The sequence below is a fragment of the Aythya ferina genome, assembly GCF_964211825.1.
Source record: "Aythya ferina genome assembly, chromosome: 2".
NCBI classification, from domain to species: Eukaryota; Metazoa; Chordata; class Aves; order Anseriformes; family Anatidae; genus Aythya; species Aythya ferina.
The window spans coordinates 45496023-45515117 of record NC_140297.1 but is presented as its reverse complement, the minus strand read 5'-3'; the positions used below and the strand labels follow the sequence as shown (position 1 = coordinate 45515117).

Genomic DNA, 19095 nt, shown 5'->3' with positions numbered 1-19095 from the left:
CCTCCCTGTCATTCCAACAGGGAAGCAGTTGATCTGTTTTGATTATCAGCAGGTTGTGCCATTTACTTCTTTTCTAACCAAAGAAGAGAAAAGTGTGTGGGTATTGCTATTGTGTTGGTAGTAGAGGACAAAATGAGTACCCCAAGTCTTCTGTTCAAGCCAGAACACTGGCTGCTGGAAAAAGAGTAGTCCTCTTATTTCATGTCACAGCAGCTGAGCATTCAGACCTCATAATATCTGCTCTGAAGATGTGAGTAGGGTGGATTTATTTATTTAAAGATAAAAAAGGAGAAAGGGTTTTAGTCTTTTTGTTATTTGGAAAGAACGGTATCTTTTTTTGTTGTTGTTGTTGATGCATTCATTGCTCCGTGTTTTGACTTGGAATTAGTGAACTTGGAGACAATGCAGTAATTTGTACCTAAACAATCTCCTGATCTATGGTTGGAGGAGCGTAGGAAATCCCAAGGGTGGTTGGATAAGCACAAACTGTGAAGGGCAAAGTGCTACAGCAAAACAAGTGCCCTGTGGAACCTGCCTACCCACTGAGCATATTTTCCCTTATTTTAAAATGTAGTTTGCAGAATGGATGCCCATCTCGAGTCCCCATGATCAGGAGGGAGGGAACTAGCCAGAGGTGCTGCTTTCTCCTCCTGGGTCACCAGTAGAGCCCATACTCACAGGCATGACTATAACGTTGTGCATTTGTGGTCTTGCTTATTTGAGCAATAGCAGAAATTAACTGGACGGTCCTAAGTAAGTGCTGATAGTTTTAGAGTGCAACAAACCACTAGCTGATATGTAGCTCCTATTTTCCGTACCCTTTCCACCATGAATTACATTACCCAAATGTTTCAGTTCAGGTAGTCACGGAGCTTTATCAAGCCAAACTTAATTATCCAAGGGATTCATCTGCCTCTGTGTGGTTTGACCTTGAATGACAGCTGTGTGTGATGGGACATTCTTACAGAGGATGGGAAAGGAAAATAAAGCCGAAAGCGGATGACTAGAAAGTGTATTGTGGGCAGAGAGTAGAATGGTGTTTAAAAATAAATAAATGCATAGCAGTGGAGAAGCCATAAATGGTTTCCAACGGTGCCAGACAAGGACAGAAGCAGGACCAGTCTGTGCTCCCTGTGAGGAAAGGGGAAAGGTGAGAACCAGCGTGGGCTTTCAGTTATTTGCTGTTTGGGGATGTGAGGTTTTCGTACACGCAGGGATGTACCGTTGTGAAGCCGAGGTGCTGCTTGGTGTTCTGCATGGGGCAGTTTAAATTAGCTTACGCTTTGGGTAGCCTCTTTTAGCCTCTTAGAACAAAATGTATTGTACTGTTAAGTACGAGGAAGCGCTGCTCAGGGTCTCTTGATGGCAGGTCCTGATCTTGGTGATGCAATTGTCAGTACTTGCCAGCTTAGTACCAGGTAAAGTAAGGTCAGGCATCCAACTAAGCCAGGCTAGATTGACATGATGTCTCTTTTCCCCACAAACATTTGGTTTTGTCCTCATGTAAGCTTAATAGCTGCTGGTTGTTAGTTAAGTGATGCAGTTTTACATGTTGTTTGATATTTGATAACTAATACGAATCTGTGGGTTTGTATTGTGAATGAAAAAGATATCAGAGTGACAGAATAGGGCTAGAGCCTGTGAGCATTTAAGGAACAATATCAAAGGTTCCTTAACTTTGTGTCATTATCAATAAAAGATCGGCATTTCCTGAAACATACCACTGCAATTAGAGTGGTTTAAATACAATTATTTTTTCATGGCCAAAATTGAAATGCTGGAGTACTGTGGGGGAACGGACTGATACTTGGGCAAAATATTTTGAATTTTCATGCAGTCAAATTTTGTGGCCTTTTGTCCTTTGTTAGACTAAACTTAATGTAAACAGAAATACAATTTGTTACTGAAAGCGGTAAGTAGTTATTGCGAGCAGTAAGCAAGCTGTTTTTGAGGAAGCATTTTCCATTTTGGGGGGCACAAAACTTCTGTGTGACCTTTTATATAGTTCTAAAGATAGAGTTAATTCTCTAGTTTTAGATGGGGAAAATAAGTTTTAATGGCTTGGAGCTTTTATCTTGCTCTTAGGGGAGTCAGAGGCTATTGTTTTGAAAAGAATACAAGAACAAGAGAGTTCAAAGATAAGAAATCAAAGATGGGAGTGCTGGTGAAAAGGCTGGAGAAAAATACACCACCTGCTCTGAGCTGACTTTTTGGTTATTGCTTTTTACCACTAAGGAAAGGCAAGGCTCGCATTTATCAGACATGCAGGTTACACCAAACTGAAAAATTACAACCTGTCTGGCAATTAAGAAAGCCGTGACATTAATAACAGAACTGAGAGCCCCTATTAGAGTCTGTACCAACCTATTTGTTTCCAGACTTCTTTGGGATTTTCCTAAACAATGTTGTATAATGGGCAGATTTGAAGTGTTCTCATTTAGAACATGAGGCAGAAAGTAAAGCAGTAATTTTTCTAGCAAACTGCTAAGTTTCACCGCAATAAGAAATACTAATTGTAAAGGGCAGCAGATAGATAAGCTGAGGAAACTGGGAAGATTGATACCTTTTAACTTGTACAGCAATTTAAATTAAGCAATTTAAACAGAGAGAAACTATAATCCATTTTAAATAACTGGAAGGTAAAAGCAAGTTTATTTTTTTATTTTATCTTATTTTTTTCTAATGCAGTCTTTTACTGAGCAAGATTTTGAGTAGGGGGGAAATCTCCAGACGCCATATGTCTGAGTTCAAATGTTCACTGACTGGAAGGAGTTATTTAGGAATTCAGAAATACCGAGGAGTAAAAGATGAGGTTTCCAGCAGTCCTCCTTATTATCACCGTATGCTACTAATCCACCTTTCTGCTCAGAAATATCATTATAACAACCCAGACTAAACTCACATGATTTGTTTTACCTTTCTTGTGTGTCCCTTAAAGGAATGCATGGGAAGTAATCCACCCCCATGAAAGATGTTTGTCTCTGTATTAATAGTTACTCCGTAGGCAGTGTGTTAATGAGATGTTCAAGAGCTAGCTGTTTTGTTCATAGGGTATGACCAGCTGAAGATTTCACATATTGTAAATTGCCTGCTGTAAAGTCATTTATGGATGCAGCTCCAGTTCACAGAATCGTAGAATGGCTTGGGTTGGAAGGGACCTTGAAGATGATACAGTCCCAGCCTCTGTATTGAAAAGCTGCAGTAAAGTCACCCCTGAGACTTCTCATTTTCAGGCTGAACGTCCCCAGCTCACTCAGCCTTTCTTCGTAGCAGAGGTGCTCCAGCCCTCTGATTATCTTTGTGGCCCTCCTCTGGACCTGCTCTAATATCCCCACATCCTTCTTGTGCTGGTGGCCCCAGACCTGGACGCAGCGCTCCAGATGGGGCCTCACGAGGGCAGAGCAGAGGGGCACAATCCCCTCCCTCCCCTGCTGCCCACCTCTCTGTTGATGCAACCCAGGATGCAGTTGGCTGCCTGAGCTTCAAGCACGCACCGCTGGCTCGTGTCAAGGTTTTTGTCCACCAGAGCCCCCAAGTCCTTCTCTGCAGGGCTGCGCTCAGTGAGTTCTTCTCCCAGTCTGTGCTCGTGTCTGGGACTGCCCTGACGCAGGTGCAGCACCTTGCACTTGGACTTGTTGAACCCCATTAGGTTCACATGGACCCACTTTTCCAGCTTGTCCAGGTCCCTTTGGATGGCATCCCTTCCTTCTGGTGTATCAACTGCACCACTCAGCTTGGTGTCATCTGCAAACTTGCTGAGGGTGCATTCAATCCTATTGTCTATGTCATTTATAAAGATATTAAACTGTACCAGCCATCCAATCCACCTCTCTCTAATTTAGAGACCAGGATGTCATGTGGGACTGTGTCAAAGGCCTTACAGAAGTCCAGGTAGATGACATGTGTCGGTCTTCCCTTGTTAACTGATGCAGTCACTCCAACCTAGAAGGCCACCAGATTGGTCAGGCATCATTTAGCCTTGGTGAAGCTGTTTGGTATATGCTGTTTGCTTCAAGTAATTACAGTCTTGTCTTATGTTGTTAACATGCAGAAAATGGCAGTCATCTTTTAGTTTCTTTGTCTTAAATTGTTTTTTTTTTTTTTTTTTAGTTAATCAGAACTTTTTCTGATACACATATGTTAAATAAGTCTATAAAGTCACAGGAAGGAAGTCCTGGAAGGACCTGAGAACAAACTGAAGTGTTAAGAGAAGAAGCTAAGAGGTGGTGGTCTTAGTTGCATTATAGGCAAAGATGGAGCCAGATTCTTCCTGGAGATATTCTTAACTCACCTGAATGGGGCCTTGAGCAGCCTGTTCTGACTGCTTTGTAGGGCTTGGAAAAGAGACCCAAAGAGCTCCCTTTCAACCTGAATTGCCCTTTTGAGACAATTTGCCTCAATTAAATGTATTGAAGACCTAGTACAATTTGACTTTAGCAATACAGCAGCTTGTCCGATGTTAAAGTGTCAGTGGTTGAGAATTAAAGAGCTCCTTTGGGGTATCATTGTCCAACATGATGTAGGTATATTGAACCTGCTCTGAGGTTTTTTTGTTAGGACTATCTCACTTGGAAGCATAATCTTGACAGAAACATAGGGAGGAAAAGATGGTAGTAAAGTACTTGCTGTAGATGGAAAGAACACAGCTGACCAGAAGCTGAAAAAGGAGCTGAATGGAAAAGGCAAGCTGAAGCTCCATGTCAGCAGTAGCAACTAAATAAGAAATGCTGCTGTAATCACTTGACTGAAACAGTTTCCTTAACATGTTGTAAAATGCCCACGTTCCCCGTAAAAAGGGGAGAATTAAAATCCTGCAGAAAGGATAACTCAGCTAGGAAATACACTTTTGTGCCAGACTTTCCAGCTTATGGTAAAAACCTTGTAAAAACACCTGGAGTTTTCCTCCAGTAAGTATTAAATCTTTGTCCTTGCTATTTCTACCTTCAATTAAATTAATGTTTAAGATGGCTCTCTTTATGTGCTTCATTTAATAACATATTACACAAGTGAATCATTTGAAGAATTCTTCAGTGAAATATAGAAATAGTTTCCTTGTAACATATCAGCAAATTAACATCTCACTTTGATGTATGACGGTAACTTAATATTCCAGCTTAGTCTTTGCTGATGTATTTACTCCAAAGTTGGAGCAGTTTAGAGCACTAAATGGTGTGACTGTGTATTCCTTCTCATTACAGACTTAGTGCAACAGCAGTCAAGCACCTGGTTATTGTATAAGTTTTTTGTAGAGGGCAGAAATCACAGGTAAAATTTGCATCTGGGCTCCACAGCATAACAAGTATCATACATCATTCAGCAGGTCAGATATGAATTGCTATAAGGTTTGTAACTGGCAGACAGTGCTTCTGACTGAAATGGCCAGATGCTTTAAAAAGGGTGTATATTTTCAGAATGTTTTAGAATTTCTTAGTAGATCTGTTCCATAGGTACCCAGAACCGGATTTGATTATGCAGATTGATATGAAGAAACGTTTAACAATCTGTCACTGAAACTACACCTTTGATACCGTGAGGTTGTGCGTTTACTGTGAGCCCATGCTCTCATAACTTTCATGTGTGTGTGGGTGGTGTTCTCCACTCCAATCACTTTACCTATGGGGGCTGCTGTCAATAGAAAAGAAGATAAAAACCAAGTCATCTGCAACTGAATAGGAACAGAAATGTAAGATCTCTGGTTCCGCACTCATAAAAGCCTTTTTGTCTGGATACCCTGACACTTGCATAGACCAAGGCATGTTCATGCATGAGACAAATAGTTATATAAAATTATGATGACACCATTTGTTAAAAAATTATGACAAAAATCTGTCTCTGACTGTTGGACCTATTTGCACTGGATTAATGCAGATTGGGATAAGACATGAATAAACACAGAGGACATTTTAAATGTCTCGTGTATTTGGAGTATTCAAAGAGCAATCAAGGTGTCACCTGCTGGTATTACCTGTTGCTTTGGTTACTGCCAACATGCTGATTCCTAATTTTAAGAGTATCAAAGGTATAGAGCCTAATGACTGTCCTCCTTGCAGTTAAAATGTAGATATACTTGGTTAGGGAAAAGATCACTTTGTGCTCTGAGCAATGATCAGGCGGTTAGTGTGTTCTCAAATTTTTTGTTTTCTTTAGTTCTTGGCAGCTCTCGTGGATGCTTGGAACCCAGTTTAGTTAGCAGTGGTCTTCTTTGGCTTCATTTTGGCTACTGGGGCTTCTTCATGGGCTTCTACTCTTTGCTCTTTGGCAGCATCAGTCTCTCCACAAGAAGTGTGGGCAGGCCTGTTTTAATGTTTCTGTCTCTTGGTGGTGAGGCCAAGAACAGGTCGGTACAAGTTCTTCTTGGTCAATCACAGGGTGTGAAACAAGTGTGGAGGGACTGACAGGCACGATCAGATCTTGCACTTTGGCTTCACACCCTGATTTTTCACCAAAACTGTAAGCATCACTTCTGAGTGAAGTTTTGACAGCTCTCGAACTTAGGCTTATAAAACTTGCAGCTATTTTTGATGCTTCAAACAAAAAAGCAACTTGGACATCGACTTAAGCTACTCTCGAGTAAAAAGCTTGTTTTCTTTCCTCAGTGCTTCTTACGCTGCTGCGATTTATGTTTAGGGTGAAGATTATCTTCATAGGTCTTTTACCACCATTTACAAATGGATTTGTTATATCATGGTGCTATTCCTTGCCTATGTAATCCCCTTGATGCTTTGTATCCGTCTTTTAATAAACAGTGTGTGAGAGTTGATAAATTTCTGTTTGGAGAGCAATCACAGTCATGCTTTCTCTACAGAAAACTCCAGGTTTTACATATTATCTTACAATATAGCCTTCAAGCTCATGTAATATTCTGTTCTCGGTTTCTGAGAGTGTTTGTTTTCACTGTGAAATATTTATTAGGCATTGACTCATTCTGTCCAAGAGTAAATAATCTGGTGGAATTAGTGTCCAGTGAGGTGAGTGCTATCATCATAGTGAAAGTTGAGCATGTATTTAAACCATATTTCTAGAGATAAATGCTCACTTCAGAACTAAACTTGTGCACGCTTTGGGTTTTCTCATTGCTCTGATAGTGCGGTAGCAACTGACTTGCATATTTCCAATAGTGTGCATTTTCTTTTTTTCAAGGCACTTTGTTTTGACCCAGTAAAAAACTTACACTCCTCAAATGCAATTCACATAAAGTACAGACTTAAATAATGGAGCAGAGCCCAACAGGTCAGCAAAACAACACTGTGTTGCCTGTTCCCTTAAAAATAAAGGTAAATTTTTTAGTAGAATTCAGTGGTGTTTTTTTTTTTCTGTGATGGATCCACGTACCTTATTTTACCTCTTGTCCTTGATATAAAATACTGTTTTGAAGAACTGAGGATTCATGAGTGAAATTTCTTACCCTTATATATTCTGCAGTGGCAGATGAGTTTCAACAAAGCATTGGGAGGTGGGGGGAATTATTGGTTTTACAGGTTTAGGGAGAGAGAGCCTAGGAATGCCTTTTTAATTAATCCTTCGATTCATACAACACCGTTATCTTAGAAAGTCAGACCAGAACTGTTACGTTTCTTAAGTGGAAACATATGACTGGGACTTCAACACCAGCCTCATGCATCTCTTCTCATTTAAGTGCCACCACTGCAGGAGTATTGGCATTGTTTTCTCTCTGTCGTTTTAACTTGCAGCTATGCTGTGTGGTTTATTTACTTTATTGCACTTTGTATAAATTTGTCATTTATAGGCATATGAATGTAGGTGAAGTCCTGTGCAATGTGCCCAGAGCTTTGGCGTATTGCTCACTGAATGTGAACTTAAGGAAATACTGTCCTATCAAGTAGGGATGTCAAGATCTGCAGGGATGTCGTGCTCTTCTTAGAATGTGGTGGTTGATGGTAGGACTTCTGTCAGTACCAGTGATACGAGTCCTCATTGCATTTTACTTTTTATGTGTATTGTTTAGGAACAGAGAACCCATTTCCTCCATCTCCAAACTGTAATAGCCAGCAAAGCTGAATTGTTTTAGGCTTTTGGTGCTAGCGTGTGCTAACAATGGTTGATGTTGACTTTCAGATTTCACAAGGAAGACAGAACTCCTGTGTGTATTCACAGGTTCCTTTCAGAAACTCTTAATCCTGTGATGAAGGAAGTTTTCTAAAATACACTGCAAGTATTTTGCTTCTCATCTGTATTAATCATTAACAATAATGTTTACCAAGTCCCAAAAATTCCCGAGGGAGGGGAACATTTGGAAACACTTGGTGTCTTGGATTTGTAGAACTTCTTTTCAAAAGTGATGTTAAGCCAAATGCTTGGCATTGTGTCAGGAGTAAGTAGCTCCACTATAACATTGCTGACAAAGCTGTGTTGCTTCCAGGGCCCAGGTTAGGTTCTGCGCGAGTCTGTGCCATGTCTCACCATGTTAGTTAGGACGTAACTTTGGTAGCTCAGAGCACTGCTCCTGTGTAGTGTTGACGTGCCAGCAGAGGAATGGTGAGGCACTGGCACCAGTGGTGTCTTTGGCACTGACAGAAGTTGGAGCTGACAGCATGCTGCAATGCTTTTAGGAATTAATTTGACGCCAAAACCAGCTGTTGGCTTCTTCAGAGACTGAGTCTGTCACAGTATGGTGGTACTGGGATTGCAAAGCACTCCTCCTAGGGATGCAGATATAGCTCTACAGAGGAAAGCCTATGTAGAAAATAACCTAGGAAATAAATAAACAATTCCAAAATAAATGCAATTTGGCTGGTAGGCTTGCTTCTCCTTCAGGATTTGCTGGTGCCCACAGTTGGAGCCTCAATGTGATTGTACCCCTGGCTCATACAGCCGAGACAGCAGCAATGTGTGCTTGGCCAAGTCACACGGGTGACTCTTCAAACATTTGATCACAAATCTCCAAATGAAAACACAAAGTAAAGAACAAGAAGGTGAGAAAGGCTTACTCAACTAACTTAAAATAGCGGTATGAGCACGACCTGTTGTCACTAAGCCCCCATCAAAAGAGAAGTGTGCTGAGGGCAGGAGCTGCTCTGCACACAGAGCTGGCCCCTGCCCAGCAGGCCCAAAGGGTGGGCAGGCTTCTGCTTGGGTAACTGAGTCCTGGGAGCCCACGGGAGCTCCGGCTGGTGCTGAAAAAGGGATCGAGCATGTTGGGGGAGCTGCACGAAGTGAGAGAGAGACTCCTTGACTCCTTTCAGTACTATCAGGTGTTGCCTTTCTTCAGCTTCTGTCCTAATGGATGGAGCAGTTTGACTTCAGAGCACTGTCCTGGTTTTGGGCTCAGCATGGCACAGGGTACGCTCCTCTGTAGTGGATAAATTTGGTTTCTTTCTGCTAAGAAGGCCTAAGCAAACATGCAGTAAGTATACCTTCTGTTTGCTTGCAAGTGCAGAAGCTGAATGGGGCATGGGAAATTCTCCCTCGCTGTTCTTGACGTTCCTATCTTTGGACTAGCAGCAGAAAGCAGCTTCTCTTGTAGGATTTTTTTTATTATTTTTTTCTGCTACAGGAAAAGCCGTTAGAGCCATCTGTTGCGGAAAATGAGCAGTTTGCAATATGTTACATCTGTAAATGGATAAACTCTTCCAAGCATTATATGTGTTTATATACATACTTCAGTGTAATTGAGTGTAACTGCGGAACACAACTTGCTGCTGCATTTCCTTGTAGCTGAGAGCCAGTGTTTTTTTGCAAGGTGGGTAGAGGGTAATTACCATATCAAATGTATTTTATGTATGCATAGAAGACAATGGGAAGATTAAAATGGTAAAGTATTAATCTTTCTTGTTGTTCAGAACTGGCTAATTTTTTAAATATTTTGGCTTAAATATGTTCTGAAGGCTCTTAGCTAGGGTTATTTGATAGCAGAATTGTAACTACTACAACTTGGAGTGCTGGGATTATTTGATTTTTGTTCCAGACTAATCTTTCTCTGAAAGTATAGTGGAATATCAATTGAGCTTAATTATTTAAGATTCTCAGATAAGTAACCATATTGGAAAGTTTCAGAGCTCTTAAGCCAGACACTGTTTTGTTTTCCATTTAATACCTAACTCAGCTGTTTTTTCTTCTTTTTTTAAAAAAAGCAGCATAGCATGTTTTAAAAACATATATCTTGAGAACAACTAAACTTTTTTTTTGCCTGTTTCATTAGAGATATCACATAATACAAGTAGAAAAGTAAACTGGCAAGAATAAGAAAATCATAATTACTTTTAGAGATAAGCAGTCATATGTTTCATATGATAGGGCAGCTTTAAAGTAATTTGTTAGAGAGAAAGATCCAGTAACTTTTTTTTTTTTTTGGTCATTTTTACCATCTTTACATGTCACATTCACAAACCACACACACAGTTATTTACAGTCTGGGCCTAATGGTTTGAATATACGAGGATAGATTTTTGTGAAACTCCTTAGCATGGTATTTTAGCAAGATCCAATGGGCCAGAGTTTTTCCATCAAGCCTAGTCCCTGTGATTTCAGCTACCTGTGCTTCAGGCACCATCTCAGTAGTAATGCAGCAGAAATCTGAGACCCAATAGCCAAGCTAATAGGCAAATCAGTTACTTGGCAGCCTGAATTTCACTGGGTTTTCATGTTATTCAGTCCTGCCGATGAATCCTTAGCTTGTAGAGTCCTGTTAGAGGGCAGCCTGGACTCTGCTGACATTTTTCCTTTACTTTTTAAAGTCATTTTTTACTTTTATAGCTGTGGGAAAGGGCTGTAGAGCATCAGCTGTAATGGCTTTGAAAATGGAAGGGAAATTAAGGATGAATTCACTTTCTTTTGTTTTCTGAGATAAAATATACCAGTTCCACGATTTGGAAGAGGAACACTGGGACCGCTTAATGCTTCTGTTTGACAGTATTGAGTTGTAAGTGAGGGATGTGGATGGGTGTTATTAAAGAAACAAGACTGAGAATAAGAGTCCAGCTGAGGGGCTAGCTGTTAGTGTGTCAAGATACAAATAAGTCTGTCTTCTCTCTGGCTTCTACACTGTTCCAAACAAAATCTACTCCATTACCACGTTAAGACACTACACTGGCTTAGAAGATGCCATTTTATAAACAACAAAAAAGCCCGGAGTGAGCTAGCCTGGTCATGGGAGAGGCAGATAGCTGGTGACTGATACAAACACAGTGAATGTAAATAATGTAGAGTTTTGTTAATTCTGTAAAAAAAAAAAAAAAAAGGTCTCTGCACTTGTCCACTAAAAAAATATCAGTCCTGCTTTCCTGTAGCGGAGGACTGCTTTTGTCTGCATGTATCCCCAGGGAAGTTATTCTGTTCTCCTATCTGCTCAGTCTCCTGTCTTACATGTTAATGATTTTGAGTTTTCTCCTACATATTACAGCAGTGGAAGTGGGAAGGCAGTGAGAATTTTGAGAAGGAAGAGGTGACAGGTGGTGTTAGCCATGTCATAAAGGAACAAGGGAGAATCCTAGATTAATTTGTACACAATACAAGTATTTTAGCTACTGATTCTGATAGATCCTTTGCATGGCATCAAGTCAATTTGACTTCAGTGGGGACTACTCAGGGCAGCCAGAAATGAGCACATTCAGATATGTCCCAGTGCTCCAGGTCTTGTGGGGTTTTCCCTTCCCTTAACTGAAACAAAGTCATTTGTATAGGTGCAGCACAACTCTGTACATTGTCCTGTCATACATTAGACGTCTCAATTTCTGTTCTGTGACTTTCTGTTATCCCCTTAAAACCGAAGCAGCTGGTTCTATGGTAATGAGTCCTTTTGAACTGTCAGTGTGTGTATATTTCCATTTACACTGCTGGCACATTGTTCTGAACCTTCTCCCCTTCTGTCCAAGTAAATTACTTACACTATCAGATCTGTCTCATTGTTCACCATAGCACTGCTGTGGATTCTCTAGATACTCCTTGCTTGCTGAGTTTATTATTATTGCTCATTTTGCAAAGGGATCTTTCAAACTTTGGTAGCTGTAACTTTATATAATCCTCATTAATTGTTGTATGAGTCAGAATCAAAGGGAGGGAGGAAAAATTGTATCATTAATTGCACAAGCTACCCTGTGGAGGGGTCTACCTAACCTATTGACTTCTCATTATACAAAAATTTATATTCAAATTAATTTTGACAGCTGGCATTTTGTCTGTATTAGCTGTGATCATTTAAACTTCAGTAGCAATTTACGTGGCAGTTGATGTTGACCAGCATTAGTTTGTAATACTGATAGGAGGAGACTCTTGTATAGTGATTAGAGATGTGGCTGATAATCAGGAGAGTGTGGTCAAAGATAAGTAATTGAATTTTCATGTTTTAAGATAGTATTGAACGATAGCGAGAAGCAAGTTTCCAGAGGTGCACAAAGGCCATGAGGCAACAGTCACAGCTACAGCAAGCAGCAAGGGAATTTGGAATAGACATAAGGAAAAAATACTTCACAGTAAGACTGGTCAAACAGTGTAACAGGTTACAGAAACCCCTATGCTTTAAAAATGTTATGGTGAAAAAAAAGTTGCCTTACAGCGGGAGTGGAGGGCAATGAGAACTGCTTGTTGTGGCTGATCAGTGGTTTCCAATCATTGATGAATAGTCACAATAAAGTTAGGTCTGCTTTCTGTGTTATTGCTCTGGGCTCTCACTTGCCTATCTTCAGCTCTGGACCAACCAGGTGTTTTAGCAAGTTCCTGAGTAAGCGCATGGAATATTAATTTAATCTGTTTGCTGAATCAGAACCTCATGAGCAATATGAATTCCCATCTTAGCTCATTCGCAGAAAGTTTATTCTCCAGCCACACAGATGAACAAGAAGGAACGGACTTTGCTTCTTCATGATCCAGGAAGCCTTGGTGCCAATACCTCATGAAGTAATTCAGTGGGACTGGGACTTTCCAATCCCATAATGTTTCTTAAAGACAAAGGATTGCTGATCTCAGTTGGAATCGTTCCCTGAAGGGGTCAATGGCCTGTATGTTACTGCAGTTCAACAGGTAGCTAAACAGAAGAAATTTGTAAAAGCTTTTCTACCCAGAGTCCCAGTAAAATTTCATCCTTTTCTATAAATCTTGCTGATACTGTAATTTGTGTAACCTGGTCTCGTATCGTAATGGGAGATATCATGGAAGCACATCAAATCTTTAAGGCCTGAGAAATGGACGTTTGAAGCCAAGGAATGTGTTTAGTGGAGCTTGAGTCGGGCCCCAAGAGGCAGTGCTGATGTACTTGAACCTTTTGTGCCTGATGATTATTTTTCATTACTGTGTTGCCAAATGATAAACTACACAGGGAAAAGACAAGATCACTTGGGGCACTATATTGCTAAAGCTGCTTTATTGAAATGAATGGGTTCTTTTCTCACTGACTTCTGTGGATCTCAGATCCAACACAATAGAAAGTTTAGTATACTTTCAGAAATGCCATTTTACTTATTCAGATTCTACCTGTAAATTAGAGCTAGTTATTTTACCTCAAAAGGAATGTCACCTTGATTTTGCTAGAGCTGTAACATAAAGTGAGAATCTCAAATGGAACTAGAGGAAATTGCTTTTCTAGTGCTACAAGGATTGCAATTTTTAGGGTGGACGAGTGGTTTTCCATCTCTTGCAATCCATGGAGCACTAAGTATCTAGAGAGTTCAGCTGCTCCAAAACATGCAGTGTTTTGAATTCTGCATGTCTTTTCTGCATATAATTTGTAAGTAGAAAGAAGTAGAGAGCAGCTAGTGCTACAGCTTCCAGTGCTTTTAGGCCTTGCCGTGTATTGAAGGGGGTTATTCATTCCTAGAACTAATACAGTTATATTTCATATAGCTATCACTACTATTTCCTACCACAGTTACATTCTATAGACATTATTTACCTTTTTGGGAGCAGTGTCTTGCAATGTACTTGTGCAGAAGCACACTGATGCTCTTGGCTCATTTTCATTTCCTGACCAGGATGCCAGTAAAACAAATGATTCAGGTACAGCCCTCAACATACGGTAATGGAAAAGCTCCTGTCCCAAAATCCATTTGTGTGTACTTCGCTCTGGAGTATGGGTTTCTGAATAACAAGCCCTGTTTTCAAATGCTCTGCATTTAGTTATTGCCTTAAATCTCACCATCATTTTCATTCTCTTCTCATTTATTATCTGAACGGGAGGTGAGGCTGAGTGTGCACGTTTCTCTGATTCTTCACAAGGTACCATAGGTGCTCCATACTTCACTCAGACAGCAATCAGATGTGCTTCCTGAGATTGCATGTTTATGGTGCGTGTGTAGGACAGCAAAATGACAAACTGGACAGGGGAAAAGCTGATATCCAGCTTCAGATATCGTCAATTTATTTCCTGATGAGTCTAAGGAGCCATGTTGTAATTTTGTGATGAGGTTCTCCAAAGATGTGCATGGATCAACATTTTGTAACAAGGTGGATGTGTGTGTTTGTGTGAGCTTTATTCACAATTCTTAGATCTTGGAGCAGAAGCACATACTGTTTATATTTCACATCACAGAGATCCTTACCTTCGTTAGGCACTACGTGACTCAACTTTAAGCCATTCAGACCTTATTAAAGGAAAAAGAGGTAGCTGGCAAATGTGTAATAATGTTTTTCAGTGTAATCCAGTTATTTACTCAGCAACAAACTTTTGGACTTCTGTGCTGTTGCTTTTAATGAAATATGTAAGCACAGAAGCTGTTGGAGGGCTCTCAGTTACCAGAAATACTTGGCTTATGTCTGTCTTTTCATTTTCTATATGGTTTCAGTGTCAAGGGGCCCTACCTTGAAAAGAACCTACCTGTGTTAAACCCAGGAAACACAACATTTCAAAGAGGAAGTCTGTATACTAAAAGGTTGACAATTTCATTGTTTTCTGTTTATTCAAAGAATAATAGAAGTTGCAAAGGACCTCTGGGTATTACCTATTGTAAACCTCTACTTGACGCAGGTTGCTTGGCCCATGTCCAGAGACATTTTGGGTATCTCCAAGGATGGAGACTCTACGGCTTCTCTGAGCAGCCTGTTCCAGTGTTCAACCACAGTAAAAATATATTCTTTTGTTTATCAGAATTTCCTGTTTCAGTTTGTACCAATTGCTTCTTGTCCTGTCACTGGACACCAACGAAAAGAATTTGGCTTTGCTCTTTACTCCTCTCACCATCAGGAGTTTATACATATTATTAAGATTCTCCTGAGACTTGACTTCTCCAGGCTAAACAGTTCCAGCTTGTCAGCCTTTCCACATATGACGGATGCTCAAGTCCCTTAATTGCCTTGATGGCCCTGGATTTGGTCCGATAAGTCCATGTCTTTCCTGTACTAGGGTGTCCACAAATAGACATCCAGATGTGGCCTCAATAATGCCGAGTAGAGGGCAAGGACCACCTGCCTTGACCTGCTGGCAATGCTTTGCCTAAGGCAGCCCAGGAAGCTGTTGCCCTTCTTTTTGTAGCAAATGAGCACGTTGCTGGCTCATGCTCAAGTCATTGTCGACAAGGACACCCAGGTCCTTTGTCCCAAAGCTGCTTTCTGGACAGTCAACCCCAGGGGTGCAACTTTACCCACAGATTCATCCCTGCCTGAAACAGCTTTTCCATGAATCAAATAAAAAATATCAGAAGAATGCATCATTTTCTACTAAAATGGCTCTAATATGTCAGATATATAATAGTTTTGGGAGACTGGAACTGTCTTCCAAGATCCCTGCTTTTTCTTCATATTCCATAGGGTACATCAAGGTCTTTCACACTTTTTTGTTGTTGTTAATGTAATACATTTTTAGATTTCAGTACAGTGTACTTCAAGATGGCAAAGCATTTTTTTTTTCAATTGGTGTTACCTTCTTCCATGATGTTTCACCTTGGAGAGGTGAAAACATAAGGCCTGATCTTGCATCCTTGTTCCATGCAGTCTAGCACTGGCTACTGAGTTTGTGTGGGAGGTGAAGTGTGGGTAGCACATGGTGATACACTGCTTTCCTGTTCTTAACGGGAAATGAAAGAATGTATGGAGCAGTGAATTGGAAATTTGGTAGTATGTGACCGATCACTTTGTTCACTTCTTTTCCTAGCTATGCTATAGTTTTCCTCTCACAGATACAGTGCTTAATCAGTGCCTTCTAAAGCCATGTGGACATTGAAAGAATAAGGCACTTATAATGAAACGAAGAAGGAAGAGCTTGTAGCAAAGAAAGATGAATAATTTATTTCTCCATCAATAATGTACGTAGTTAATTGGGGGAAAAAAATATCTTATGCATTCTAACTTGTCTATATTTACGTAAAATAATACTTTTTTTAGTCACTTTCAGTAGGCTCAAAATCTATTTCCCAGGCTCCCAACTTCCTGGTAACATGACATCAGTGCAACAGCCCAAACTGGTGATTATATTAAAAGAATATAATGGGACAAAAGAATAAGACTATGGCTTGATCTTTTCCGTTGATAAATTTAGAACTTGTAAAAGATGAAGTAATAGTTTTAGTGATAAAAAGAAATATGATTTTATACTTAACCCACCATTCCAAAAAAAACAGTGTATAATTATTGTGGGAGGAAGAAAAATATCTCTCCACCTCATTCTGCTACTTTTCCCCCCTTCTCTTTAGTACTGAAATCATCCGGTTTAATTAAATCATCAACCTATTTCTGCACAAAGGATGACATTTCATTAATGATAGAAGATGTGCATGAGACAGAATTAACCCGATTTTCAAATGGATTTCAATTTGGAAAGGGCAGCATGTAAAAATGTCTCGTAAATGTGTGGAATGAGTTTGTTGAACAGCTTTCTGAAGGAGATGGGATTATAGTATGACGAATAATTAGACAACAGTCCTTCCCCCCCCTCCCCTCAGTTTCTAACTTTTTTAAATCCCAGTTGATGGAGATGCAGGTACCTGACATCACGTAGCAGGGACATATTATAAATAGAATGAAAAAGCAGAAATATATATTAAATAAACAGAATGGAAAATTTGCTAGCAAAATACATATAACTGTTTATGTAACTTTTAGCTAAATAGCAGCCTTTAGTGGCTTTGGCAAAGTTGCCACCACCTTTCTCTGTCCTCTTTTTTGGGGAAAAAAAAAAAAGGCGGCAAACAAAAAGATAAAAACTGGTCTCACGAATGCAGTTTTGAATCAACAGGTTTGGTAGCACTTTGCCCAGATGCTTACTGTGGTGCTTAGCTGCGATATCAGATATCAGGTCCCTCTTGCATGCAGGGCATTGCTCCTCAATTTATGATTTTATCAAAGTGGTTCAGATTAGGCTAGAGCCTAGTTCCCCTGTGTATGCTATCGCCTTCAGGCTAGGACTGCAGTCTTGCCATTACTCATGTGAATTGACCCAGCACAAAATGGGAAAGACTTCAAGATCTGAGAGATGCTGGTCTATTTGCAGTTTCAAGAGTCTCAGCTAAAAATGTATGAGAAGCAAAACCAGCATATAGGAATACACAGTGCAGAAGCAGACTATTCTCTTTGGGCTTAATAATACAGCTTAATGCTGTTACCTTTTATTTTTTTATATTTTTTATTTTTTTCCTGGTCACATTTTTTTCTTAGTGGCAAGTCCAAAGCAACACAGTTTGGGTGGCAGAATTTGCAGGTAACTGGAGAGGGCTGAAGGAGGCTGTTGTGATCTTCAGCTGTGGGAAACTATGACGGTGGTGGCTCACATTTCAAGAAGCCAATTTTACCATAAGGAGATACACCCATAGGTCCTGAGCTGGAGAGGGTGGTTAGAGTCCATCCACACCCATTTGACTTTGAAACATACTGAATCCAACAGTGTGGGTGAGGGTTATCACAGCCGACTGTGGCTGTAGGGTAAATTGCTGTATAAATTTGGATGGGCTTGAAGAATTGTAAATAGTTAACATGCTTTTCTTTCATCTGCATGGAGAACAGATTGTCTGACTCATTGTTCAAACTTGAATTCCCGAAGTTTCTTTGTATTTCTTATATGTTGACTCTGCATTGCAAAGTCGGCTTACTCTGAATTTACCAATACCTTTCAAATTTTGCCTCTGTAACTCACAGGGAAACTGGACTTTTTGAAGATGTTTTTTGTTTTGATTTTATAAATTCTCAGAGAGAAAACTTTAATTTCTTTTCCAAAACACCAAGATTTAACTTTTATCAAAACAGTCTCAAAAGTCATTAACTTCTGAGCACAAAAAAAAAGTCATTAACTTCTGGTGTTGTGGAAGAGACAGTGAGGAGGCTGGAAACAGCCCCCCAAAAAATTGTTGATGATCTGGTATGATAAACCTGCCCTCTAAAAGCATGAAATTAATCTTTTGCAGCCCTTATAAATGTGGGAGGAGAGGTGTGATAAGGGACTAAGCCTTCTTGTTAGGGACCAGATTGGGAAGCTCAGAATGAGTGAGCCAATTGAGGTGTTCCCAGAGTCTTTGTTGATGAGAAATGAACATGTAGTGATTTTTTAATTTTTTTTTTTTTTTTTTTTTACTCTGTGTTAAAAATGTCTTTTGTTGTTTCTGTTTGAGTAAAGGCTCAAGCTGCAACACTTGTGTTTGTGGTGGTGTGGCATTTGTAATGAAGCAAGGCCAGAGGTTGCCACTGTTTGAGCTGTGTGTGATCACATAATAATGGTTTCCGACCTAGAAAGAGCCAACAGTGTATAACAACAAGAATTGTCAGCATAAATATCCTGCCCTACTGTTTAGACCATCAATCCAGACTGGTTTCTTGGGTTTGGGAGGAAGTAATGCTCAGTGATAAGCATAGAAATAGAGAGTAAAATGTATCTTGGAAGTTAAGATTGATATGAAAGAGACCTGCTGAATTTACATACAGAGTTTGTGCAAGGTGAAATGCATGCTTTTTAGGTGTACTCCTGCAGGTTGCAAGAGTGCTGAACAAATTTAATGAAGCCTTAGAATAAGGCACTCTCAGGAGAAATCCAGAATTACCACTGTCTGCCCTTTTGCCAGGGAAAATGTGGCCCTGAAAGCAGGAACAAGGCTGTATGCCAAGTTCATGGTTCACCCCCGAAGTTCAGGGGCATGGTGGAAAGTTTCATTCTGAAGTTGGCTTATTTTGGAAAATACAGGATGATGTGTTCCTTTCTTCCATAGAAACTTTTCTTTTTTTTTTTCC

The 19095-nt window shown here is 40.0% G+C and overlaps 1 protein-coding gene across 1 annotated transcript in view; it reads left to right on the top strand.

Moving 5' to 3' along the window:
- Positions 1-19095, top strand: part of CPNE4 (copine 4) — a 226720-nt gene that overhangs the window by 27270 nt on the left and 180355 nt on the right. The window lies entirely within an intron of this gene.